Raw genomic sequence first — 26,508 nt, 5'->3', positions numbered from 1 at the left:
CAGCACCTGCGGCCGGCCAGGGCAGGCCAATGACGGTGGCGGATACCCCAGGCCAATAGGCGGGAGCGTGTCATGCGGCCAGCGTCCGCCGCTGGGTCCTAGGGTCCGCCTCTGAGTCCTGTACAACGAATCAAGGGCTCCAGCCGGGAAGTCGCTGCCGCCAAGCCCGCCGGCCGACGGCGCCTGAGTAACGCCTGCATCGGTGCCGCAGCGCTCGCTCCAGCCGCGGCCCCGACCAGGGTAGACCCTGCGGGGGGAAGTGTTCGCTACATGCAACCCCTTGAGGGAAGGAGTGTGCGCAAGGAAGCCCCACGTGGATTCTTCCAGACTCTACTACCTGCGCCTTTTCCCTTACCACCCAGCTCTGTGTCCACAATACACTGCTGCCGGGAATCTTAGAGCCGAGTACAACTGTATGCTGTGTCGAGTCTTTCTAGAAAATCCCCAAGCATGACGGCAGTCTTGGGGACCCCCAACACACCCTGGCAGAACAAGACTGTGAGCAGGGTCTAGACCACTCAGACATACCGCGCACACCCAAAGGCGTGTCCACACTCAGAACCGTCAGCGGGCAGTCACTCAATTCAAAATGTAGGCCTGGGAGCCTCCACTCACGGTTCTCATTTTTCTCCCTTTTTCCTGTCCCCAGCCCTGGGTACCTCTGCTGTGCCAAAGACCGGGTAGCTGCTGGCCCGCAGCAGGGAAGAAAGCATAGACGAAGTGATGAAGATGAGACTTCAGGTCATGATTAGCGCCTGTAATCCCAGCACTCTGTAATCCCCGCCTCCCGCCGCGGCCCCGCCTCCCGCCGCGGCCCCGCCTCCCGCCGCGGCCCCGCCTCCCGCCGCGGAGAAATCTGTCCGTTCCACGCCTAGGACCCCGCCTCTGGGCAAACGGAGGCCCTTGTCCCTGCGGTCGCTGCCTGGGAGGGGGCACGAGCTCCCCAGGCGAGGTGACCCGCAGGAGGTTTTGTGATGTCTGGCGGCCCAGGCCCAGGGGTGGTGTGTGTGCTGCGGGTGGAGGGCGGTCTCCGGCGTTCCAGGGAAGGCACCCGGCCGATCTGGAAGGCTCGCTGGGGCGGTGCGGGGGGAAGCTCCACCTCTCCGAGCGTCTCCCGGGGAGACCCAGGGCGCAGGGACAGCCCTACTCGGGGACCCTGAGCCGCAGCGGCGGGGCAGGGCCCTCCCCAGGAGGCCGGCACCCAGGGCCCTTAGTCCTGCGACAGCGTCAACACCTGGAGCCACCAGGAGCTGTAAGAAGGAAGGATCCGCCCCTCGAGCCTCCAGGGGGAGCACAGCCTTGCCCACACCTGGATCTGATTCCTGCTGGCCAGTGCTGGAAAAGAAGCTTTTAAGCCACTCAAATTGTGGTTATTTGCTACCGCATCCGTAGGAATTTAAAATCTAAGAGGTATGAGTTTTATGTTGCTGTCAAAAGGCTTCTAGGACGAGTAGGTATTTCACCTAGATAGCTATAGCTTTTTCTTCTCTTCATTGGCATCAGAACTCAGTTGATGTCCTCCGTCGTGCTATCTCAGTTGATTTTATTTACTCTTTAATCCTCTGTTCTAAAACAGTGAACCTTTATTTTTCTTTTTTTTTGACCATACCTAGACAATGAACTTTTTTATATTGCTTAATTCAGTATCAGTGTCTTTCTGGTCAACTTGAGACCAAAAACCTTTTCACTTTGGGTCTGAGAAGCAGCAGAATCCCCCCCCCTCCTCTTTTTAGAGATGGGGTCTCTCTGTGTTGTCTAGGCTAGAGTGCAGTGGCATAAGCCTAGCTCACTGCAGCCTCAAACTCTTGGGCTTAAGTGATCTTCTGGCGTCAGCCTGTTTAAGCTGAGACCACAGGTGTGTGCCACTACAGCGTATTTTTTTTTTTTTAAACGTATTTGTAGAAATGAGGTCTCACTCTGTTGCCCAGGCTGGCCTGAGACTTCTGGCCTCAAGTGATCCTCCTCTTTGGCCTCCCAAAGCGCTTGGATTACAGGTGTGAGCCACCATGCTTTGGCATGGTGGGGTATGCGGTAGGAGAGCGGAGGTGGTGGTAGTGTCTCCATGTGGACTCTCACAAAAAGTGGTGTGGCTGGATACTGGATGCCCACTTATTTAGTGGCATCTAAATTCCTGTGCTAAATTAGGAAATAGAGGCAGCTCTTGAGGGATGATGCTTGGACCAGCCAGCTCACAACCCTTATAAATAATTGATACCATTGGTTTTGATGCCATGTCCTCTTAAACAGTTGTTGATTGAAATGACATATCATTCCAGGTGAGCTTTTCCAGATAAACTGTCCTGGAACTTCAGACTTTGTCGGGTGAATTGACGTGGAATTTCAGAATGGGCTGGAATGTCCAAGATGGGCGTGTCCAATATTCAGCTCCGTGTGGGGAAACTGGTGGTGGCCAGGGCTGGTCGCAAGCTGAGTTGTAGGGGTGACAGTTCATCTGAGAAACAAAAATACATGCAAGTCCTGGTTCATGAGGAGTGATTCCACAAATAGTGACCGTGGAAGTCAATGTTTAAAAAACAAATCAATTGATTCCGGGCATAGGCGTGCAGGTTTGTTCGCAGATATGTTGTTGCCTGGTGGTGGGGACTGGCCTGCTATCCCCCACACAGTGACCACAGGACCAGCTAGGTCATTTTTCAACCTCATCCCCTCCCACCTTCCCCGTTTTTAAGGTGTCCAGTGTCTGTTATTCCATTCTATAGGTCCATGTACACCCATTTTTAGCTCCCACTTGTGAGAACAGGTGGTATTTGATTTTCTGTTTCTGAGTTACTTCACTTAGGATAATGGCCTCCAGCTCCATGTATCTTACTGCAAAAGGTACAGTTTCATTCTTTTTAATACATGCATGGTATTCCTTGGTGTGAGTATACCACATTTTCTTCATCCAATGAACACTTATGTTCGTTCCATGATTTTGCTATTGTGAATTGTGCTGTAATAAACATGTAAGTATAGGTATCTTTTTTGATAATTTCTTTTCCTTTGGGTAGATAATCATAGTGGAGTTGCTGGGTCAAAGGGTAGATCTATTTTTAGTTATTTGAGAAATCTATATCCTGTTTACTATAGAGGCTGTACAATTTACATTCTCACCAACGGTGTATAAGCGTTCCCTTCTCTCTGCATTCTTGCCAACATCCATCTGCTGTTTTTGGAAGTCAACGTTTTTCTACAAGACCTTCATATTGGCTATAAAAAAAAGTGATACCTTGGAAGAGAGTCTATTTCTGGACAGGCATAGAGGGAAACGGGAATGGTCAGGAAACACACCGGGATTATAGGAGAGCTTCGTTATTTTGGTCTGGCTTGAGCCCATAAATGGAGTAGTCTCTTAGTGGAACAAAATCTCCTCCATTTTAATGGTAGACGCCAGAGGCAATAGCAGTGAAAGAGCCATTAAAAAAGTCAAAACCAGAGGAATCATTTGACTAGAACCTTCAATGGCTTTGAGTCGCTATGCCAGAGAGTTCAATTATGTTGTCTCTGCCGTGAAAAACCCGTCTTTTTCTTGTACTTACACCTCTTGAACAGAATCTCACAAAAAACATGCCCTAATGACACGGTCCCTCTTAGACACTACACCAGGAAGTGCTTGGGCTTTGATGGTGTCCAGATTGTCTGAAGTCTGCAGAAAACTGCAGCAGGCAGAGGCCTTTGGGTGGACCATGTTCCCAAGATTATCACTTTGTACAATATGGCTCTGGGGAGAGCGAATTCACGTGTAGGGTGTTCTGAGGAACCAGTGTCGCGCTGCTCTCCTAAGGGTCACTTATGGCAATGCCTGAATTATGTGTAATTACAGCAGCCGTGGGTCTAGAGCTTAAGCCTCCTACTTCCATAGAACAAATGCATTCGTAGATTGGAAGGCACCTTTCAGATTTTCTAGGCTGCCTACCTAATCCTGTAATCTTGGCACTTTGGGAGGCCAAGGCAGGCAGATCACTTGAGGTTAGGAGTTCAAGACCAGCCTGGCCAAGATGGTGAAACCATCCACACACACACACACACACACACACACACCCAAAATACGAAAACTAACTGAGTGTGTTAGTGTGTGCCTGTAGTCCCAGCTACTCGGGCGGTTGAGGTGGGAGAATCCCTTGAACATGGGAGACGGAGGTTACAGTGATCTGAGATCATGCCGCTGCACTCCAGACTATGTGACAGAGACCCTACCTCAAAAAAAACTCCGAAACGGACTCTTGAGAAGTGAGCATTTTGCAGCGTTTGATTTGGGAGCGACTGTTGTGCTTCCTCCTAACATCTCAAAGGACACAGGATGGCCTGAGCTCCTAGGTACCCTGGGTTTCCCAGTAAGAATTCCACGGTGGGTGAGAGAAATGCAAATTGTCTCTGCAGAGCAGCAGACCCTGGAGCTTAAAGACTTCTCTCTGTTCACAGATTGCTGCATGGGGATGGAGAGGAAATAGAGGGGGAACAGATCAGCTGCTGCTGCGCACGCCTCTCTTTCCGTTTCCCAGCTGGTGTTTGAAGGCTGTGCCAGGTGTTGGGTTGCAGGATGGTGGAGCCCTGGATCTTTGTGAATCCGTGACCGGCTGGCCGTCTGCATTGGCTCAGCCTTACTGCAGATACTGATCTTCGTTTCCCTCTCCAGCTATGCGCTGGTTTTCTGCATACCACTTGGAATTCATGTTGGCTCTCAGTCTTCTGACTGTCACATGAGAAGGAACCAAACAATGCATTATTTTCAGAGAATGTATCTGCATATGGCTTCTTGTCTGCCAAGTGTTGCACATTAGGCATTTATATTGAGAGTTTCAAATAAATCCCTGCATTAATTCTGCAGGCAGAGACATTGGTGTTAGCACCATTTGATCACTTGAATGCATGTCATAACAGCATTTTAATGTGCTTACGGCAGGGGGGATGAGGCCATATCAGGGATGCACCTGGTTGTTATTAGGGTTAAAAACAGCAAGATAGCTGGGTGCGGTGGCTCACGCCTGTAATCCCAGCAGTTTGGGAGGCCAAGGAGGGAGGATCACCTGAGGTGAGGAATTCAAGACCAGCCTGGACAACGTGGTGGAACCTGATCTCTACAGAAAATATAAAAATGAGCTGGGCATGATGGCAGGTGCCTGTAATCCCAGCTACTCAGGAGCTGAGGTGGGAGAATCACTTGAACCAGGGAGGCAGAGGTTGCAGTGAGCCGAGATCGTGCCATTGCACTGCAGCCTGGGTGACTGAGACTCTGTCTTAAAAAAAAAAAAAAAGTGCAATAGATTGTTGTAAACTACAGTTACCTGCTGATCTCCTGAACACTATGTCTTATTTCTTTTATCAAACTGTGTATTTGCAAAGCGGGAAGATTGCTTGAGCTCAGGAGTTTGAGACCAGCCTGGGCAACCTAGTGAGACCCTGTCTCTACAAAAAATACAAAAATCAGCCTGGCATGGTGGCACCTACCTGTAGTCCTAGCTACTAGGGAGGCTGAGGTGGTAGGATCACTTGAGCCCAGGAGTTCGAGGTTACTGTGAGCTATGATTGCACCACTGTACTCCAGTCTGGGCAACAGAGCAGAAGCCTGCCACCAAAAAGCAAAACCCCTCACATATTTGTACCCATTAACCAAGCTGTTTTTATCTCCCTTCACAGCCTCTGGCAGCCACCAGTCTACTCTCTATCTCCATGAGATCCAGGTTTGAAGCTCCCACATGTGAGTGAGAACATGCAATATTTTTCTTCTGTGCCTGGCTTATTTCACTTAATATAATGACCTCCAGTTCCACCCATCAACGGAGGATTTACTTCAAGAAACTTGCAGTGGTGAGTTCTTTCTCTCCCTCTTCGAGATGCAAATCTTCTCTCAAATCCTCTTCTAGCCTCTTGCTAGTGTTACAACCCAGGAATGTCTTTCTTAAGACCTCAGAGCCACCCCTTTAAAATGTAGCAATTGAGGATGATACATCTCTCAGTCTTTGTAGAAGGGCAGGTTTCCAGTTTTGAAAAATTCCAGTGAGCGAACACAGATGGCTTTACCGCATTTCCTAACCTCTTCCTAACCTCCAGCTCCTTCTCAGCATCTCACCCCAGCACTTAAACCCTCCAGCCTTTTGTTTAACAAAGCTAAGCTCCTTCTCTCTTCGGTGTGGCAATAGTCCTGACTCAAGCCTGCCTTGCACGTTTAACTTGTCTGGTGCATTCTTTTCTTTGACAATGTCCGGATCAAACGGCCCCACAAAAACATCGAGTGTGATTTTAGCCTGAGAAGCGGGAGGGTGAGAAGACAGATGTGGAGCCAGCTGTGTGGGCAGGGGACTCAGCCACCCCCTGAACCTCTCCCAGTCTCATCTGTAAGTGCAGTGCCCAGGCAGCAGCGCCTCTCCCCCGAGGCTGGGGCGACGGGGTAAGTTTGACTATTGAGGGCACCTGCCACAGGGTTAGTCCTCAGGGTACGGTCGCCAGTGGGTTTCCTTCGGTTGACTGCTGACAACGCGTTTGTAGAACGGCAGCCCGCACTAGGCGATGTTGAACACACAGAAGACACGGCAGTGGGAAAAGCAGCAGGAGCCGCTGCCCTGAGGAACCTCCAAGCCCAGGCAGAGGGCCAGCCGCACAGGGCAGCGTCAGGTGGGCTTGGGGTGAGCGGGTGGGGGTGTGTGTGCAAAGCGGGCTGTGAGTGTGTATGCGAGTGAGCACATGTGAGTGTGAGAGACTGTGATGGAGTGTGAACAAGTGTGTGTGCGCAAGTTCGTGTGCGTAGGAGTGCAGTTGAAAACCTGCGTGTGTGTGGTCCTGAAGGTAAATTAGGGACTGAATGTAGAGGATATGTGAGTGTGCATGGAACACTGTTAGTGTGTGTGTGGCAAGTGTGTATGCGTGTGAGGACAGGCAGAATTGTGTCAGTGTTGTGACGATGGGAGTGTGAGTGAGTGTATGAGCGTGCAAAAAGCTGCAGCGTGAGTGTCTGCGTGGAAGTGTGTGTGTGAACTACGAAGGCATGTAATGTGTCAGCGTGTGATTGCGCAGTGCAAGCGTGCATGGGAGGGTGAGTGTGAGTTAGTGTGACTGCTTGCTAGTGTGTCTATGAGTGTGTGCCAGTGGGTATGAGTGTGAGAGCATGTAAAAGTGTGTGTGTAGTGTGACAGTTGTGTGTAGCATGACAGTGTGTGTAGTGTGACATTGTGTGGCTGTGTGTCAGTGTGTATGAATGACGGTATGTTAAAGCATGCATGGGTGTATGTGTGAGTGTGTCTGTTGAGTGTGCGTGTATAAGTGAGAGTGTGCATATGTGAGGCTGTGACTGTGAGTGTAACTGAATGAGGGTGTGAGTGTGAATGCGTGTAAGTGTATGCGTGTGCACGTGATGCTGTAAGTGTAGGGCTGTGATGCATGAGTCTGTAGGTGTGTTTTTCAGTGTGTGACTGTGTATGTGTGTTGGGTGTGGACCTGAGTGTGCAAGTGTAAAGGGCATGCGTGTGCAAGTGTGCAAGGGCAAGTGCAAGGGGCACGAGAGTGCAAGTGTGTGTGAGCGTGTGCATGAATGAGTGGGAGCGTGTGCAGGGGAGTGAGTGCGTGTGCCTGTGTGAGTGCACCCAGAGCGTGGACGGGTGCAAGCCTCCCCCACTAACTCCTGTTCCTTGCTGAAATCATCTCTCCCACCTCCCTCCCTGCCACCCCCACAGTGTGCCCCGTAAGAGTGCTGGCTTTTCCTGCCTGGTGCTCTGTCCTCTCCCCACTTCAGGCATCCCTGCACACCCGTTCCGTACACAAAGGATGTACCTGTTCTCTGCATCCGTGAGTTCTGCACTGCAAGGGGAGCTCCCCACACCTGGTCTACAGACCATCGCCCACCCCCCAGTGGCTGCCTGGCGGGATGAGAGGGCACAACAGTGGGGACAGCTGCTGCCAGCCCCTAACCCTACTAAACTTCCATAGAGACCCAGGGACATTCAGAAGTGCAGTGACACCATGTCTTTGATGGCTTAGGAAGGATGCTGATTCTCCCAGGAGGCAGGATTGAGGGCTAGAAGGTTGGGCAGGGGAATGTTTGAATAGCCGAGGTGAGAAAGCGGGGGGCCGGGGGGGGGGGAAGTGATATAGCAGATAAAATCCAAGGTAAAATAAAATATAGCCATCTAAAGGAACAATGTTGGACAATATTGGGCAGATCTAAAGACTATTCTCGTGTGGGCAGTCATGTTATCTACTATGCCTCCCATTGGAAATTTATATTTTCTTCGAATGTTGTTATTCTAACATACACTTAACTATTTCAAAGCATAGAATTCAGTGGCATTTAGTACACAGCATGCATCCTAGTGTACGACCGTCACCTCCATCCAGTCCCTGAACATTTTTATCACCCTCAAAAAAGAATATCACCCCCATGTTCATCAAGCAAAAGTTCATTTTAATTATTAAAAAAAAATACAGGCATCAGAATTTTGAGCCCTAGTTCCCACTATTGTTTTTTTATTTTTTGAGGTGGAGTCTCGCTCTGTCACCAAGGCTGGGGTACAGTGGCGTGATCTCAGCTGACTGCAACCTCTGCCTCCCGGGTTCAAGCGATTCTCCTGCCTCAGCCTCCCAAGTGGCTGGGATTACAGGCACCCACCACCATCCTGGCTAATTTTTGTATTTTCAGTAGAGACAGAGTTTCACCATGTTGGCCAGGCTGGTCTTGAACTCCTGACCTGAAGCGATCTGCCCGCCTCAGCCTCCCAAAGTGCTGAGATTACAGGCGTGAGCCACCACGCCCGGCCTACACTTATTTGTGAAAAGCAATTCTTGATTTCATTTATTTAAAAAGGATCCTCTCCCCTCTGCTATGGTGATTTTATTTGCGTGTGGCTTAAATAGCAAATTGAACCCACTAGATGGCACCAAACACCAGCATTTAAAAAAACCTTAACTCCAAAACCAATGATTTCTCACACATTCTGGTGTTCTCTCTTAGACCCTCATGTGAGGTTTAGCTGGGGGGTGAAAATGTGTGAATGGCAATGTTTTTGCAATGGAAGGAGCGAGGGGTGGGAGGTTGGGGAGGGATAGCATGGGGAGAAATGCCACATATAGGTGAAGGGGAGGAAGGCAGCAAATCACACTGCCACGTGTGCACCTATGCAACAATCTTGCATGTTCTTCATATGTACCCCAAAACCTAAAATGCAATAAAAAAAGGAAAAAAAATAGTCTCAAACAAAACAAAACAAAACAAAACAAAGAAAAGGGATCCTCTCCCCTCTGCTACGGTGATTTTTTTTGGTGTGTGTATGTGGCTTCAATAGCAAATTGAACCCACTAGATGGCACCAAACACTAGCATTTAAAAAAACCTTAACTCCAAAACCAATGATTTTTGACACGTTCTGGTGTTCTCTCTTAGACCCTCATGTGAGGTTTAGCTGGGGGGTGAAAATGTGTGAATGGCGATGTTTTTGCAATGGAAGGAGCTATTTAAAAGGGATCCTCTCCCGTCTGCTATGGTGATTTTTTTTGGGGTGTGTGTGTGGCTTAAATAGCAAATTGAACCCACTAGATGGCACCAAACACTAGCATTTAAAAAAACCTTGGCTCCAAAACCAATGATATTTGACACGTTCTGGTGTTCTCTCTTTGACCCTCATGTGAGGTTTAGCTGGGGGGTGAAAATGTGTGAATGGCAATGTTTTTGCAATGGAAGGAGCTATTTAAAAGGGATCCTCTCCCCTCTGCTATGGTGATTTTTGTGTGTGTGTGTGTGTGTGTGGCTTAAATAGCAAATTGAACCCACTAGATGGCACCAAACACTAGCAATAAAAAAAACAACTTAGCTCTGAAATCAATGATTTTTGACACATTCTGGTGTTCTCTCTTAGACCTTCATGTGAGGTTTAGCTGGTGGGTGAAATGTGTGAATGGCGATGTTTTTGCAATGGAAGGAGCTATCTGGTGTAGATAACCCATTTATGTGATTATTATTGCATCGTAGGTCAGCCAGGTGTGCTTAGAATGAGAAAAATACATTTTCCCCATAATTTCCAGGTGAGGTCAACCAAAGGTGAGTGAAGGTGGCTTAGTCACCTGCTTGGGGCACTTCCAAGGCAAATGCTGAGGCTCCCAGAGAAGAAAAATTAAATACACAGGGATAATGAGATCATGCAAATTAAAAAAAACCGTAATCCCAGTGGAATAGCTTAATTTGTTTATAATGGAGGTATTTACCTGTCTGAGCTATTATGAATAAAAGTGCATGATATCAGTGGACACATCTGTGCCCATAGGCTATTTCTAATTTTTTTTTTTCTTGGTTATATGTTTAGGTTAATACGCTGCACTGTTTTTCAAAAGTTGTTGTCTCACTTTGCACCTGAGAATGTAGGAGGGTTGTAGGTGCTTTATATTCAGTGCTTGTTATTGTCAAGCTTGAAAATGTTATTTATGTTCATGATCGTTTAGGGATATCTCACTGTGGCTTCCATTTGCATTGATCTGATCACCAATAATGATGGGTATCTTTGCTTATATGCCTATTGGCTCCGTGTGAGAGTGTGTGTGTGTGTAATTTTTCTGGTAAGTATTTGTTGAAATATTTTGTTGGTAGTCTATTGGGTTGGTTGTCTTTTGTAATTCAGTTGTTTATATATTCTGAATATATAACAAATATATTTTATGTAATATTTTCTCCCAGTGTGTGGCTTATCTTTTCTTTTATTAATGATGTTCTTTAAAGAGAATTTTACATTTTTGATAAAGTCTGCTTCGTTAATTTTTAAAAATATTATGATTCATGCTTTTTGTGTCCCATCTAAAAACTCCTTCCTTTTTTTTTTTCTGTTTGCAACCTCTGCCTCCCAGGTTCAAGCAATTCTCCTGCCTCAGACTCCCAAGGAGCTGGGATTACAGGTGCACACCAACACGCCAGGCTAATTTTTTTTTTTTTTTTGTATTTTTTGTAGAGACGGGGTGTCATCACTGTTGGCAATGCTGTTCTAGAACTCCTGTCCTCAAATAATCCGCCTGCCTCGGCCTCCCAAATTGCTGGGATTACAGGCATGAGCCACTGTGCCCGACCCTAAGAAATCATTTCTATACCAAATTCAAGAAGACTTGTTGATGTGTTTTCACCTAGATGTTTAATAGTTCAGCTTTTTCATGTAGGTCTATGATACATTTTGGTGCAACTTTGTGTATGGTGTGACAAAAGGGTAAATTTAAAAAAAATTTCTGAAAGAATACTTACTATTTTTACACCATTTCTTCAAAGGCTTATTCTTTCCACATTGAGTCAATTGCGCATGGCTGTGTGGTTCTATTTCTGGACTCTATTTGAAATCATTGTTCTCCCTGTCTGTCCTACTGCCTGTGACACGTGATATTGATACTGTTGCCTTCTAGTATGTCTTGAACTTAAGAAGCATATGTGCTCTAATTCTGTTCTTTATCCAAATTACTTTGCTATTCTAGGTCCTTGGCATTCGCAGGTAAATGTTGGAGTTAGTCAATATAAAAAAATCCTAATGAATCATTGCTTGGCGTTTCATTGAATCGCACATCTAGTAAGGGGAGATTATCACCTTAACAATGCCAACTCTTTCAAATAACAAAGGTGATGTATCTTCCATGTATTGCTCTTCACAAATTTCTCTCACCAATATATATATTTAAAAAATGTCAGTGTCCAGGTGTTGCATGGATGATTTGCTCAATCTATGTCTCTCAGTACTACGTGCTGTTGTAAATGACAATTCAAATAATTTGTTTTCCAACTTTTTGTTACTGGTATAATTTAATTTTTAAAACAAGTCATGTATTCTGTGACCTTCCAAATCCACTTATTAGTTCTGGTAGCTTTTCTGTAGATGCTAGAGAATTTTCTACATGTTAGATCATGTCATTATGAATAAAAACTACTTTACTTCATTCCAATATATACCTTTCCTTCCTTCCTTCCTTCCTCCCTCCCTCCCTCCCTTCCTCCCTCCCTCCTTCCCTCTCTCCCCCCTCTTCCTCCCTCCCTTCTTCCCTTCCTCCCTTCCTCCTTCCCTCCCTTCTTCCCTTCCTCCCTTCCTCCTTCCCTCCCTTCTTCCCTTCCTCTCTTCCTCCTTCCCTCCCTTCTTCCCTTCCTCCCTCCCTTCCTTCCTTCTGAATGGGATTCCCAGTAAGATCTTTAACCTTTTTGTTTTACCCAAAAAGCAAGACAGCTGCACTCTGCATTCATGTTTCATCCTGGGTCTGTCTCAGTGATGAGGTGGTTCCTACAAATATGGTTGTCTCTGTGCTTTCTCATTCAATACCATTTTCTCTTATTGTTCAATTTACACTGGTTGCAGAGAAACTCTTACCATGAGTCCATAGCACACTTTCTCATTATTGACAACAAGAAATATTTGTCTTGGACTTCTGGTTTCTCCTTTCATGGAGAACTGATTTTTCCTGAATATTAGAATTTGCAGCCAGGGTTATTTTCTCTGTCTTCTTTCACAGCCCTGTGTGGCTTCCACTGTTTGTGATCCTGAATATTTTGTATCTTTTAGTCTCATAAATGGGAAGTCACTTTTTCTGTTTTTCACCTTTATTGTGTTTTTTGAAATGATTTCCAAGCAGAGGAGAGTTAAAGATGGCTTTATTACGCCATTTCTAACCAGAAATATTTCTCTTAAATAAGCATTTTAGCAACAAGCTCTTCCGTCTGCTAGGAATAGAGGGTGAAGATGTAAAAAGACTTACACTGTTTCCATTTAGCAATGGGGCTGCCTTGGTAGCATGAGGATTTCTTGATAAAGAAGAAACAAATCAGAAAGATTATATCTGTAAATTTTACATGTTAACCAGCTCTTTGTAACTCTTAGCAATATATGTTAATGTTTAAGCATAAAATGTAGCTATTTCAACTATCAGGAATTTTAGAACTAGCTTTCTTCCTGAATTGTAGTAAAAACCAACTATTGATGGAGTGGGAACTTTTGTCTAAATCAAAAAAGAAAAAGAAAAAAAAGAAAAATCAGCTATTTAAAACTAAAATAGTATGATTTTTGCCTCTTTTCAGTGATTTTGGCTTTCTTTTCATAACTTAAAAAAATTGTCCTGTCACATCTGTGCTGTTATATAATGCTGATTGGTTCTTCGGATAGTTTTTAGAATCAGATTGAGGACTTAATTTTATGGAAAGTCTATTCCAAACTATTCATAAATGCAAAAGCGATGGAGAATAGAAATCATCATAACAGGACATTAAAATGATATTAATTTTCTGTTAAGTACTGAGTTTATGTTCTGTCTATATTGCAATAGTATTTCTAAAATGAAAAATAAATAGTTTCAGGCCATTTTTGTTTGCATTAAGCATGCGAACCTACTCTGTCTTACACATTTTGAGGGAAAAAATTGCTTCTGCTGGCAGGCATTAGAAATGTGAATATTAAATTATTTATATTCAGTGGGGGTACAGTTGAATAATAGCACATTATAAGGGATCATTTAAAAGTAAATGGAAAACATTATCTGAATCTAAGTATACAAATCTGTGCAAGTAGCGTGCTATCGTGGTTCGGTTAAACAAATGCCCTTAGGAATTTTAAGAAAGCATTGGTTGCCAAATCAATTTGTGTTTGGACATTGAAAACAACATAATAAGACCTAAAAGAGGCGGGGTACAGTTTTTTCACGTTTTCAGAATTGTGTTTTCTTTTAGTTTGCTTATGTACACATTAAGATTTCGTCTTGAGGAGAGGCTATTATAAGTGTGTGTGGGGAGTGCAGTGGGTGGTGTGGGGTGGGACACTCCCCATGGACTCATTGAGAGTTTAAAAATAAGGCAACATGTCCTCCCATTTTTTTAGTCCATTTTTAAGGTTTTTATGCATTTTTAAATTTAATTATATTTATTCCTTTGTTTCCCAGGCACCGAGCGAGGCGCCGAGGATGCAAAATTGAACAGTCTTCCATCATGAGATTTCTAAACTAAAGAACACAGCAGGCAGACAAACGAAAAGTCAGTAATGGCTGAGCGGTGATGTGGGTAATGCACACATGTGATATGTGATTGCTTGCAAACCAAGGAGATTTGCATGCGATACCCAGGAAGCCCATCGAAATAAAAGGACCTGTGAAATGGAGTCTTTATTCTTTATTTTTTACATGTTATTTATTTCTTTGGTATTTTCAATACTCTCTCCTTCCCGTGTTTGCTTCTTGCACTCTCTCCTTTTCATTCCTTCCCCCCTCCCTCCCCACCTTGCACCCTCCATGCCTCGCTCCCTCTCCCCCCCACCCCTTGTCTATCTTTGTATATACACATAAGGAAGTATGCATAAAACATATAATGGATTGAGTTTAAAGAATAATTTAGAAAACTAATATCCATTACTTAGGATATTAATTTTGAAAAACAAAACGAAAAATGCCAACCCAATAATGAGACTTTCAGTCCTTCTATCTTTTGTATTGTTTACTGTCTATGTAAATATCCGTCAACAACACATTGGTTAGTTTTGCCTGTTTCTGAACTTCACATAAATGATATCATAGGGCATGTAATTCTGTCTGATTTGGTTCTTTCACTCAGCATTATGATTTTGAAATGCATTCATGTTGATACATGTACACGGAGTTTATTCATAATCACTGCAGTTTTATTGTGTGACTCTGTCCTATTTTATTCATCGAGTCAAATGTTGATGAGTGCATAGGTTGTTTTCGGTATTCTCTGGTCATGGACAACGTGGGTCTGAATATTTGCTCATGGGCTTTGGCAGTTTTTTTTTTTAACTAGGGCGCTAAAGAATGAGCATGTTCAAGTTTACTAGAAAATTCTCACTGATTCCAAGGTGATTTCGGGACTATTTTATCCTTGCCAAAAAAAATGTATATGAGAGCTTGACTGCTTTCTATTCATATCAATACTTGGTGCAGCCAGACTATTAACTATTCCCAGCCGTTGGCAAGCAACTTCTTTTACCCTCTGCATTTCTGTCGTTATTATTGAGGTTAAACGTTGTTTTGTAGATAGCCGGGCCACTGTTAGTTCATTCTGTCTCTCAATAATTGCGTGTTTTTTTCAAGTTTGTGGATGTTGTGACAAAGCAATTCATAATTTGTACAGATAGTTTTTAAGATTTCTGCTTCCTTAAGTGGTCAAGAGATGTATCCTTATGCTTTTTATTAATTTGTAAATATTTAAGAGGTACAGGTACAATTTTGTTACATAGATATATTACCTACTGCCTTCTGGGCTTTCAGCGTATCCATCACCAGAATAACGCACATTGTTACAGAAATTACAGAATTTCTCATCCCTCACCCCCTGCCACCCTCCCACTCTTTGGAGTCTCCAACGTCTATTTTCCACTCTCTACGTCCATGTGTGCACATGGTTTAGCTCCCACTTAGAAATGAGAGCATCTGGTATTTAACTTTCTAAGTTATTTTACTCAACATAATGGCCTTCATGTTGTTGCAAAAGACATGGTTTCATTTATTTTTATGGCTAAATAGTATTCCACTGCTATTTAAATAAATGTAGATAATACCACATTTATTTTTTAATTCTCATATATATATATTATTTTATTTTATTTTATTTTTTTTTTGGAGCTGAAGTCTCGTTCTGTTGCTCAGGCTGGAGTGCAGTGGCACAATCTCAGCTTGCTGCAAATTCCACCTCTTGGGTTCAAGCAATCCTTCTACCTCAGCCTCCCGAGTTGCTGGGATTACCAGTGTGAGCCACCATGCCTGGCTAATTTTGTATTTTTAGTAGAGACGAGGTTTCACCATGTTGGCCAGGCTGGTTTTGAACTCCTGACCTCAGGTGATCCATCTGCCTCAGCCTCCCAAAGTGCTGGGATTACAGGTGTGAGCCACCGCCCGGCCTGGCCTATGCTTTTCGACCAGCAAAAACAGCCAATGATTTCAATCCTTGGACGGGGTGACCCGCTCCACTACAAGGAAGACTTCCTGTTTCTGCCTGGCCAGTATGAAATCAAACAATAGCCCTCAGCAATTTAATGGACAAATCACTCCTCTGCCATTAGCCAGGGAGATCCACATCTATCATTTGAGAGATCAGCTGTTACTCTGTTCTTGGAACAACTCAAATTTTGTAAAACACAGAAGGCTCTCCTTATATCATCCCAAAGTCACCAGTCAATGGGTTAACTGGTTAAGTGTCTTCCCTTTTTCGTCTTTCCTGGCCCGGCCCTAGCCAAGTGTCTTCTCAAACAATTGATTAGTGAAGTGTAAATAAGTCATTCAGCTGACTCTTTCAATTGCCTTTTGAGACTATCTTTTTAGAGTATGCAGATGAAGTTTGAAAATTACTGAAGGTTTTGCTACTGTGAGGAAGAATATAAAAAGACAATGTCAGTGCTTCACTTTCTTCTTCTTTCTGGTCCATTGGTTAAAAATTATCTTTGGGGCCGGGCGCGGTGGCTCACGCCTGTAATCCCAGCACTTTGGGAGGCTGAGGCGGGTGGATCACGAGGTCAAGAGATCGAGACCATCCTGGTCAACACGGTGAAACCCCGTCTCTACTAAAAATACAAAAAATTAGCTGGTCATGGTGGCGCGTGCCTGTAATCCCAGCTACTCAGGAGGCTGAGGCAGGAGAATCGCCTGAACCCAGGAGGCAGAGGCTGCGATGAGCCGAGATCGCGCCATTGCACTCCAGCCTGGGTAACAAGAGCGAAACTCCATCTCAAAAAAAGAAAAAAAAATTATCTTTTAAAAATCATCTTCCAATTCCCTAACAGCAGTGTAAAGCTTACTTACTATATCTTGTGTAACAGCCACTCAAGTCCAGGCATGATGACTCATGCCTGTAATTTCAGCACTTTGGGAGGCTGAGGCAGGAGGATGGCTTGAGGCCAGGAGCTCAAGACCAGCCAGGGCCACATAGAGAGATCCTGTCTCTACAAAAAAAAATTTTTTAAAGTTAGCCAGATGTAGTAGAGTGTGCCTGTAGTCCCAGCTACTCAGGAGGCTGAGGTGCGAGGATCCCTTGAGCCCGTAAGTTCAGGATTGCAGTGAGCGAGCTGTGATTGCACGGCTACACTCCAGCCTGGGTGACAGTGTGAGACCCCGTCCCTAAAAAACAAAAACAAAACAAGACAAACAAACAAAACTCACTCAAAATGTTGCCAAAACCCGAATCAGTTTGGAAAGGGTGAAGATGTGTATCTGTGGAGATGGTCTCAGTAACGCATTTAGTGAAGGAAGATTCCCGTGGAAAGCAGCACGGGCCTGAAAGAACACGCTCTAGGCTCTGAAAATGTTTCCAAAGTCAAGTTCTAAGCGTGTGAAATCAAGAACAGCACCTATGGGTATGTGGATAGCTCTAAGGAGATTACTTTGAAAGAGTCAAGATTCTTTATCTGTGTACTTTCACAGATTTAAATAAAACACGTGCATTTTAGAATCGTTAGTGTTGCCCTTAAATGTAATGCTTGGTACTCCCCAGTACTAATAGTTTCTGTGGCTCTATGTGCAGAAAACAGAGGTCGCAAAATGGAAGTTTGCTGGCCGGGTGCAGTGGGTCATGCCCATAATCTCAGTACTTTGGGAGGCTGAAGCAGGAGGATGACTTGAGCCCAGGAGTTCGAGACCAGCCTGCGCATCATAGGGAGAGCCTATCTCTCCAAAAAATTTTTAACAAATTAGCTACATGTGGTGGTGCACACCTGTGGTCTCAGCTACAGCTACGTGGAGGCTGAGATGGGAGGATTGCTTAAGTCTGTGAGGTTGAGGCTGAAGTGAACCATGATCGTACCACTGCCCTCCAGACAGAGCGATAGAGCAAGACCTTGTCTCAAAGAAAAGGAAGTTTAAACAAATACATTTCTGCATTCTTTTTATTCATCTCATACTACCAAATGGTAAATGAAGATGTTTCATTTTCTTCACTCAATCGTTCAATGAAAATATGTTGGAGAATCAGATGGCTTTGTGTTTGTCGTTGGTTTTGATTTGGGGATAAATAAAGCATTCTGACCCCTCCATGTTCATTGCCCAAGAGTATTTTGTGTATTGAATTTGCTTGAATTATTCTGAATTAATGACTGACTTTTTTTATGTACAAATATGTTGAGCACAGGTCTAAGCCAGGTAGTATAATTTTTTTTCTGGCCGCCTAAAAATTCAAAAGCTTTAGGAATATTTTTATTTTTTCTTTATTATGAAAATAACATGAATGCCCTTTGGAATTGGTGATCTCTTGGGGAAGATAAAGTTATCTACTTATAAATAAATAATAACCCAGGTTCAAGGATCACATAAACTTTCTACAGAGAAAATAACACAAGAAGTCAACACAAGACAAAATTAAGCTGTGTCTGTAAAGTATCAAAAGTCACTTAGTGAAAAAAGCCAATTATAAATAAGTTTAATCAATGATTAAGTTTTCATTTTTCAGCCTGTACACCTGGCTTTCTTTCACATCCCCAAAATCTGGGCAACTGTATCTCTGTAGTACGTAAGTAACTGGGTGAGAAGGGTAACTAGGCAATATAATATTATCTCCAACAATATTTTGGCTGTTTTGCCAAATTGAATGAGCACTTTCATGGTGTATATGCACAGATCAATAACTTTTCTCTTTGAATTTAAAAGACATTCAAAGAAATTTAGACAGAGTGCATGAATACAAGGCTTTAATATTTTCTCATCTTCCTACTTCTCGATAACAACTTGTTAAACATTTCCACTGTATTGACCTTTAAAAATGCCCTTATGAGGGAGAAGTTTGTTTTTTGTTTTAGACAGGGTCTTGCTCTGTTGTTCAGACACAATCACAGCTCACTGCAGCCTCCACCTCCTGGGCTCAAACGGTCCTCCTGCCTCAGCCTCCTGAGTAGCTGGGCCTGCAGACTGTGTTACCATGCCTGGCTAATTTATTTTATTTAATTTTTTTTTAGAGGTTAGGTCTTGCTATGTTGTCCAGGTTGCTCTCAAACTCCGAGGCTCAAGCTCTCCTCCAACGTCAGCCTCCCAATGCTGGGATTACAGGCATGAGCCACCAGGCCCTGCCTGAAAGAAGTTAGAGCCAAAGTTCCTTCAGGGAGAAATCCTTCTTCATTTTAAAGTTCGGTTTTCCCTTATTCCAGAACCATGTATTAAAAAATTAACATATCATTTTGACTTCTCATTACCTGATTCTTCTGTTTCTCCCTCAGAATATTTTACCAGGCATATAACAATATACGGCAATAATTAGACTCCAACTATTTGCTATGAGAAACAAATGTATTTATTCATTGGTGTTTCATCTTGGCATGAAAAGACGCCAAAAATCATAAATGAAGCAGTTAATACATGAGTTATTGTTAAAGGGAGAAAGTCCAATGTTGTAAATTATTTCTCACAGCAAATTTAAAATGCAAACATGCTTCGTCTTTTTAAAGTTAATCTTTTTGTTCCATTATTAAATATCAAAGCACCTGAGCATTTTTCTTTTTTTTTGAGACAAGGTCTCTCTTGGTCACCCAGGCTTGAATGCAGTGGCATGAACATGGCTCACTGCAGCCTCAACCTCCTGGGCTGAAGCGATCCTCCTGCCTCAGCCTCCTAAGTAGCTGGGACCACAGACATGCACCCCCATACCCGGCTAATTTCAATTGTTTTTCTAGAGATAGAGCCTTGCTATGTCGCCCAGCCTGGTCTTGAGCTTCTGGACTAAAGTGATCCTCCTGCTTCAGCCTCCCAAAGTGCTGGGATACCAGGCATGAGCCACCATGCCCAGCCTGCCTGGGCATTTCTGAAAAATATCCCAGTTTTTCAGTAGAACAAAGAGAGTTTTCTCATTCTACCAACAATAGCGCTTCCCCAAAGAGAAGTGGGTGCACCAGCGAGGTAGAACTGGCTCCAAATGGTGGATGACTGAACGCTTGCATTGATGATGACTCCCAGCCTTCTGAAAGCTGCCTTGGCAATAACGTCTATCAGCAGAGAATGTTTCATGGAAAGACATGGCCATGTGTCCCCTTTTCTGGTTCATAAAGAGTTCAGCATGAGAAACTATCAGTCAGAGAGAGAGAAAAAAATATAGACACTTTCTTTTCCTGAGATGGAAATTTCATTGCTTAAATGATAAATATACTTACAGAACAGCCAAAACGATGGTGCTTTAAAAGACATCAAAACTAAAGCCAATTCTCTTTTCTGAAGGAAAAATGAGGTTGTAATATTTTAATGTGGCTGCTGTACTTGTGTGTGCAAGTGCTTATAGAGAGAGTGGAGGCAGGACAGGTTTTTAGGAAGTTGAAATTATGAATTTGAGTGAGTCCAGACCCTGTCAGCCCAAGTTCAGATTTGAAACGTGGTGTTCACATGCCACTTCATTAAGCTCTTGAAATACATTGAAATTAATGATGTAAGATACATTTTGTTTAAAAATACTGTAAGCAGGGAAAAAATCAGAGGTGGTTACACAGATAATAAACTTTCCGCATTGTAAATTTCTGGAAATTTGAAATCCATACAAAGTTAAACAGCTGGATGTGGTGGCTCATGCCTGTAATCTCAGCTCTTTGGGAGGCTGAGGCTGAAGGATCATTTGGGTTGGAAGTTCAAGACCAGCCTGGCCAACATGGTGAAACCCCATCTCTACTAAAAATACGAAAATTAGCCGGGCATGGTGGCAGACACCTGTAATCCTAGCTGCTTGGGAGGCTGAGGCAGAAGAATCATTTGAACTCAGGAGGCAGAGGTTGCAGTGATCTGAGATCCCACCACTGCACTCCAGCCTGGGCAACAGAACAGGACTCTGTCTAAAAGAAAAAAAAATCCAACCAAGAAAAACAAAATTAAACACCAAATCACTGAGAATATGTTTTTGTTTTTGTTTTCCCATGAAACAACGTATCATTTTGTGTCACTTTGGGGTCTTTTACATTTCTCTTCCATCTGTTTTTCAACTTACAATAATAATCAGATCATCTTTTATAATTCAGAATAATAGAATTTGTTATTTCTGGATCTTTTCTTGATATTGATTTGCAATGCCACAAAATTTCTCAGCGTGGACTCTCCAAAACTGGCTATGAACATACTATGTTTCAAAATACATTTGCAGAATAAAGTTTCCATTTTTATGATCCAAAGCAATTTATTTGAAGGAAAGGGGGAAAATTTGTAATTAAGATGTGATGGGTGAGGACTTTGTCAACTTTCTAGGAGAATACTTCATTATGGAGAAATGCATTGACATTTCTAATACAGAGAAGCGTGATTTTCTACATGTGTATCTTTTGTTATTTAAATGGAAGAGATATGGGGATTATTTCACATTTATGAATTTTAAAAATTAAAGCCACAATGAGGAAAGCAAGTAAGCATGAGGACGATTTCATAATTAGGACTTGTAGCTTTCCAGGAGCTAGACCGAAACAAATTTGAGTCTTTGAGGTATCTAAAGCAGTCCCTGTTGCAGTAAGCACTGATGGAGCTTAAAGAGCCATCTTTCTAGATTTCAGTATGGTCAGTCACTGACCAAAACGAAAATGGCGTGTAATCCCAGCACTTTGGGAGGCCGAGGCGGGTGGATCACGAGGTCAAGAGATCGAGACCATCCTGGTCAACATGATGAAAGCCCATCTCTACTAAAAAATACAAAAATTAGCTGTGCGTGGTGGCTCACGCCTGTAGACCCAGCTATAGAGGAGACTGAGGCAGGAGAATTGCTTGAACCCAGGAGGCGGAAGTTGCAGTGAGCCGAGATCGTGCCACTGCACTCCAGCCTGGCGAAAGAATGAGACTCCATCTCAAAAAAAAAAAAAAAAAAAAAAAAAAAAAAGGAAATGATGTGATTGATGCAGGTGCAATGCTACTTTCAAGTCCAAAAATGAAATCTGCAACTAAGCATGTGTGGGGTGAAACGCGGGGTCCAGTGTCTCCATAGTCACCTGTGTGTTGTCCTGAGTGGTAGCAGACATGCAATCGAAAGGAAAACATGAGAGAGGAAAGAGATGCGGCTAAGAGGATGGAGAAAACGAGAACAAATCAAAGGACAGAGAGAAAGACAGCAGAGGGCTAAGCGGAAAGGAGAAGCTTTAAATCAGACTGCCACAAAACACAACTTTTTCTTATGCTGTCAACATGGAGAACTGTGATTTCCTAAGGAAGAAAATACTTTTATTTTCTGTGCATTATGGTCCATGCTGTGTTGACTATTTGTGCAAACATGTTGTTCTGCCTTGAGATAAAACAGAACACAGACCAATAGCTTACAGGAAACAAATTCTTCCAGCAAAGTTGTAACTGCTCTTAGCTTCCTCTTCTGCAGAGAGGCAGTGCTGAGTGCTGGAAAGAATCTCGGTGTAGGTTTTGGAAATTCTGGGCTCACCGTCCAACTCTATGATTTTGGGCTGTGTAAACTAAGAATTATCTTCTGGGAGCCATTTCTTCAACTGTACAATGTAAGTGAAACAACAACAACAACAACAACACACACACACACACACACACAGAGAGAGAGAGAGAGAGAGAGAGAGAGAATTAATATTGGAGAAGTTTCTTAGCAAATATTTGAAAAGTGAGTTTTGCTCAGTTAGTCTCCACTGAATGGCTAAGTTCTAAGTCTAGAAGAGTCCCTCTCTCTCTCTTTTTCTTTTTAAAATATTTGAGACAGGGTATTGCTCTGTTGCTCAGGCTGGAACGCAGTGGTGTGATCACAGCTCACTGTAGCCTCAACCTTTTGGACTCAAACAATCCTCCCACCTCAGCCTCTTGAGTAGCTAGGACTACAGGTACACATCACCACATCCAGCTAACTTTTAATTTTTTTTTTTTCGTAGAGATGGGGGTCTCACTTTGTTGCTTAGGAGGGCCTCAAACTCCTGTGCTCAAACAATCTTCCCACCTTGGCCTCCCAAAGTCTGGGATTATAGATTTCTTAATGTTTATTTTTGCTCCCTCATAGAGCTGGGAGAGGAGCCTTAACTACCAGGTACTCATTGTGTTAGAACTAGCGACCTTCACCTGGGCATCTCTCCTTAAAATCCACTTACTATAGGTTTAGCAATGGTGTGTCTTTAACATGTATGGCTGGGCGTCGTGGCTCATGCCTGTAATTCCAGCACTTTGAGAGGTCAAGGCAAGTGGATCCCCTGAGCTCAGGAGTTCAAGACCGGTCTGAGCAGCATGGCGAAACTCTGTCTCTACCCAAAATACAAAAATTAGCTGGGTGTGGTGGTGTGTACCTGTAGTCACAGCTATTCCGGAGGCTGAAGCGGGATGAATGTTTGAGCCTGGGAGGTCAAGGCTGCGATGAGCTGAGATTGCACCACTGCACTCTAACATGGGTGACAGAATGACCCCTATCTCAAAACAAAACAAAACAAACAAAACAAGTGTGTCAGACCCCTGGGGGAGGGTCTCATTTTCTGGTGCAGGTTAGCCCAATAGTACTCAAAGCCTGTTCCATGAAGACGCATCTTCAGCAGGATCAGAGAGCACAAAAGATGCAAATTCTTGGGTTGTCCCGTTTGCCTACTAAATCAGAACCTCTGGGCTGGGGTCCAGGAATCCATGTGTTGCCAGGCCTTCCAGGTGATCCTTATGTGAACTAAAGTTTGTGCAGCCAGGCTCTGCTAGAAAGTGCATTGGACAGGGAGTCAAAATAGGGCTTTCCTTCTCACCTCGACTAACAATTACCTTTGTGAAGATCATTTCATCTCTTCACATCTTAGATTCCCCCAATATACCCCCTGCTCTTTGATGGTGTGTCGAAGCGTGCAGAGATTGCATCATGGACAGCAGGACAACAGAAAATGAAGTGTGTTTGGTTTGCAGTGCGATGACTTGGGGAAGCTCGAACCATTATTCGGCTTTCTCTGTGCGCATTTGGCCAAAACAGCTGGACTATAAACATTTTCTTTGAAGACTGGTTTAAGGAGATGGCAGTACACCAAACTTCCTTCTCTGTTGACTTCGGTATCTGCTGTGATATGCTTTTTGGTTTTGGTGGGTGGCAGTGAGTATTAACTTGGATATAATGTGAAGAAAACTTCCAAATAATGAGTGTTCTCTCCGAATGGAGTAGTCTGTCTACTGTCATGGGAGGTTTCAGGCCACATGGCTCATCCTCCAGGGTGAGGAGGGAGATTCTGGAACCAGGTGAGAAACTAGAATTCATGGCTGTCGATACATCTTCTGACTGTGAAATTTTGGTTCAAAACCTAGTGACGTCATGACTGCTTATAAATGCTTTGTGAATGAAAACAATGTTACTGGAAGAAAAAATTGGTTAAAAATGGTGAGAGACCCAGTGTGGTGGCTCACACCTGTTATCCCAACACTTTGGGAGGCTGTTGGGAGGGTCGTTTGAACCCAGGAGCTTGAGACCAGCCTGGGCAACATAGTGAGCCCCTGTCTCTACGAGAAATATAAAAAATTAGCTGGGTGTGGTGTGACACATGCCTGAAGTCCCAGCTCCTTGGGAGGCTGAGGTGGGAGGATTGCTTAAGCCCAGGAGGTTGAGGCTGCAGTGAGCCATCAGCCATGATCCTGCCACTGCACTCTAGCCTGGGTGGCAGAGTGAGACTCTGTCTCAAGAAAAAAAAAAGATGGTGAGAAAAACAAGCAGATGAATATTTCAAACAATGCTAATAAAACCGTTTAAAGATTTATAAGAAAAAAGTAAGCAACTTGGAACATTCTGCAAAAATATAGCAAATATATTCTCACACCATTCATTAAAATAGATTTGAGGCATCTGATGTCAACTTATTTTTCCCTTGGCCTACCCTTAGGATGTGGAATAAACTTGATTGAACTCAGCTTCTGATGGGAATGTGAGTTCTTCCCAAAGTACAGTGTAATACATTCCACTATAATTCCAAATTATTATTACAACAGTCACACCTTGACAAAATAAAAGAATTGGAGTGAATAAGCATCCCAACTCCTGTTGTTAAGAATTTATTAGGTATTAATTTTTAAATTAAGTGTTGAATATTTAGTATGAAGTAATGTTACATATTAAATATTAAGTATTCAATATTTAAAATATCAATTGCAACATTAACTTAAATAGAAAAATTAAGTTACACATTACTCAGTCATGAATTTAAAATTTTTCTTTATGGATTTAGTGTATGCAAATGGAGATTCTTTTTTTTTTTTTGAGACAGTCTCACTCTGTCACCCAGGCTGGAGTGCAGTGGTGTGATCTCGGCTCACTGCAACCTCTGCCTCCTGTGTTCAAGTGATTCTCCTGCCTCAGCCTCCTGAGTAACTGGGATTACAGGCGTGTGCTACCACACTTGGCTAATTTTTTTATTTTTAGTAGAGATGAGGTTTCACCATGCTGGCCAGGCTGGTCTTGAACTCCTCACCTCAAGTGATTCACCCACCTTGGTCACCCAAACTGTTGGTATTACAGGCATGAACCACCACGCCTGGTCACATTTTTTTACATGGATATATTGTGTACTGGGCTTTTGGTGTAGACATCACCAGAATAGTGTACATTGTATGCATTAAGTAATTTCTGGAACTAGGTAAGGAGCTAGAATTAATGTACCCAATACTGTACAGTATACACCCTCCTCCCCACATTTTCTAGTTTCCAACGTCCATTATGCCACTCTCTAGGCCCATGTGTATACTTTATTTAGCTCCCACTTCTACATGAGAACATGCAGAAATTGACTTGACTTTTAGATTTTGAATAATTTCATTTAATAGGCTCCAATTCCATCTATGTTGCTGCAAAATACATCATTTCATTCTTTTTATAACTAATATTTCATTGTGTATGTGTGTGTGTGTGTGTGTGTGTGTGTGTGTGTGTATACATAATTTTCTTTATCCAGTCTGATGGACACTTAGGTTGATTCCATATCTTTGCTACTGTAAAAAATGCTTCTATAAATATGGGAGTGCAGGTGTCTTTTTGATGTAATGATTTCTTTTCCTTTGAGTGGATACCCAGTAGTGGGACTGCTGGATGGAATGGTAGTTCTGTTTTAGAAATCTCTGTATTGTTTTCTGTAGAGGTTGAACTAATTTACATTTTCACCAGCAGTGTATAAACCTTCCTTTCTCTCTGCATTCGTGCCAACATCTGCTATTTTTTGACTTTTTAATCATAGCCACTCTGATTGGTGTAAGATGGTGTCTCATTGTAGTTTTAATTTGCATCTATAATGATTAGTGTTAATCATGGATTTAAGCATACTCTGTTTTAGTTAGTTTTATATGCTTACATTTACATGTTAATACTCTGTTTTAGTTAGTTTTATATGTTTTGTTTAACATGTTTACATGTCAAATAAAAGCTGACATTCCGAACAGATCTTAAAGCAATGTGTTACCAGAAAGAATCATTTTAGTTCTGTTGAAGTCATGTATATATCTGCCTTCTAAACATACATAAACCTCAAATGTCCTATGGGAGATAGATTTGAAAGATGTTGATAACAGAGATGGTTTATATTTTTATTTCCTAAGTCATTATAATTTTATAATGCTGATAAAATCTGCCCAACAGAGAAAAATAAAGTTCTGTGAATGTGCCTCTGCATGTCCAACACAGAAATCAGTTACCCTGTCC

General features: G+C 43.1%; 1 long non-coding RNA gene across 5 annotated transcripts; it reads left to right on the top strand.

The window, feature by feature from the left end:
• The first annotated feature begins 861 nt into the window (after nt 1-861).
• LOC105721668 (uncharacterized) lies at nt 862-26,250 on the top strand. 5 transcript variants are annotated; one of them, XR_010338175.1, is made up of 5 exons: nt 862-1,410; nt 5,638-5,808; nt 10,922-11,571; nt 13,866-13,956; nt 17,449-26,250. It is a non-coding gene; the product is annotated as an uncharacterized LOC105721668 (long non-coding RNA). The 5 variants fall into 5 exon arrangements; XR_010338174.1 differs by lacking the exon at nt 17,449-26,250 and having other exon boundaries at nt 10,922-11,119; nt 11,430-11,571; nt 13,866-14,106; XR_010338176.1 differs by lacking the exon at nt 17,449-26,250 and having other exon boundaries at nt 10,922-11,119; nt 13,866-14,106.
• The last annotated feature ends 258 nt before the right edge of the window (nt 26,251-26,508 follow it).

The sequence above is a fragment of the Aotus nancymaae genome, unplaced genomic scaffold (assembly GCF_030222135.1).
Source record: "Aotus nancymaae isolate 86718 unplaced genomic scaffold, 86718_ANA_hifiasm-v0.15.2.pri h1tg000058l, whole genome shotgun sequence".
In the NCBI taxonomy this organism is placed as follows: domain Eukaryota; kingdom Metazoa; phylum Chordata; class Mammalia; order Primates; family Aotidae; genus Aotus; species Aotus nancymaae.
This window is presented reverse-complemented; position numbering and strand designations above follow the sequence as displayed.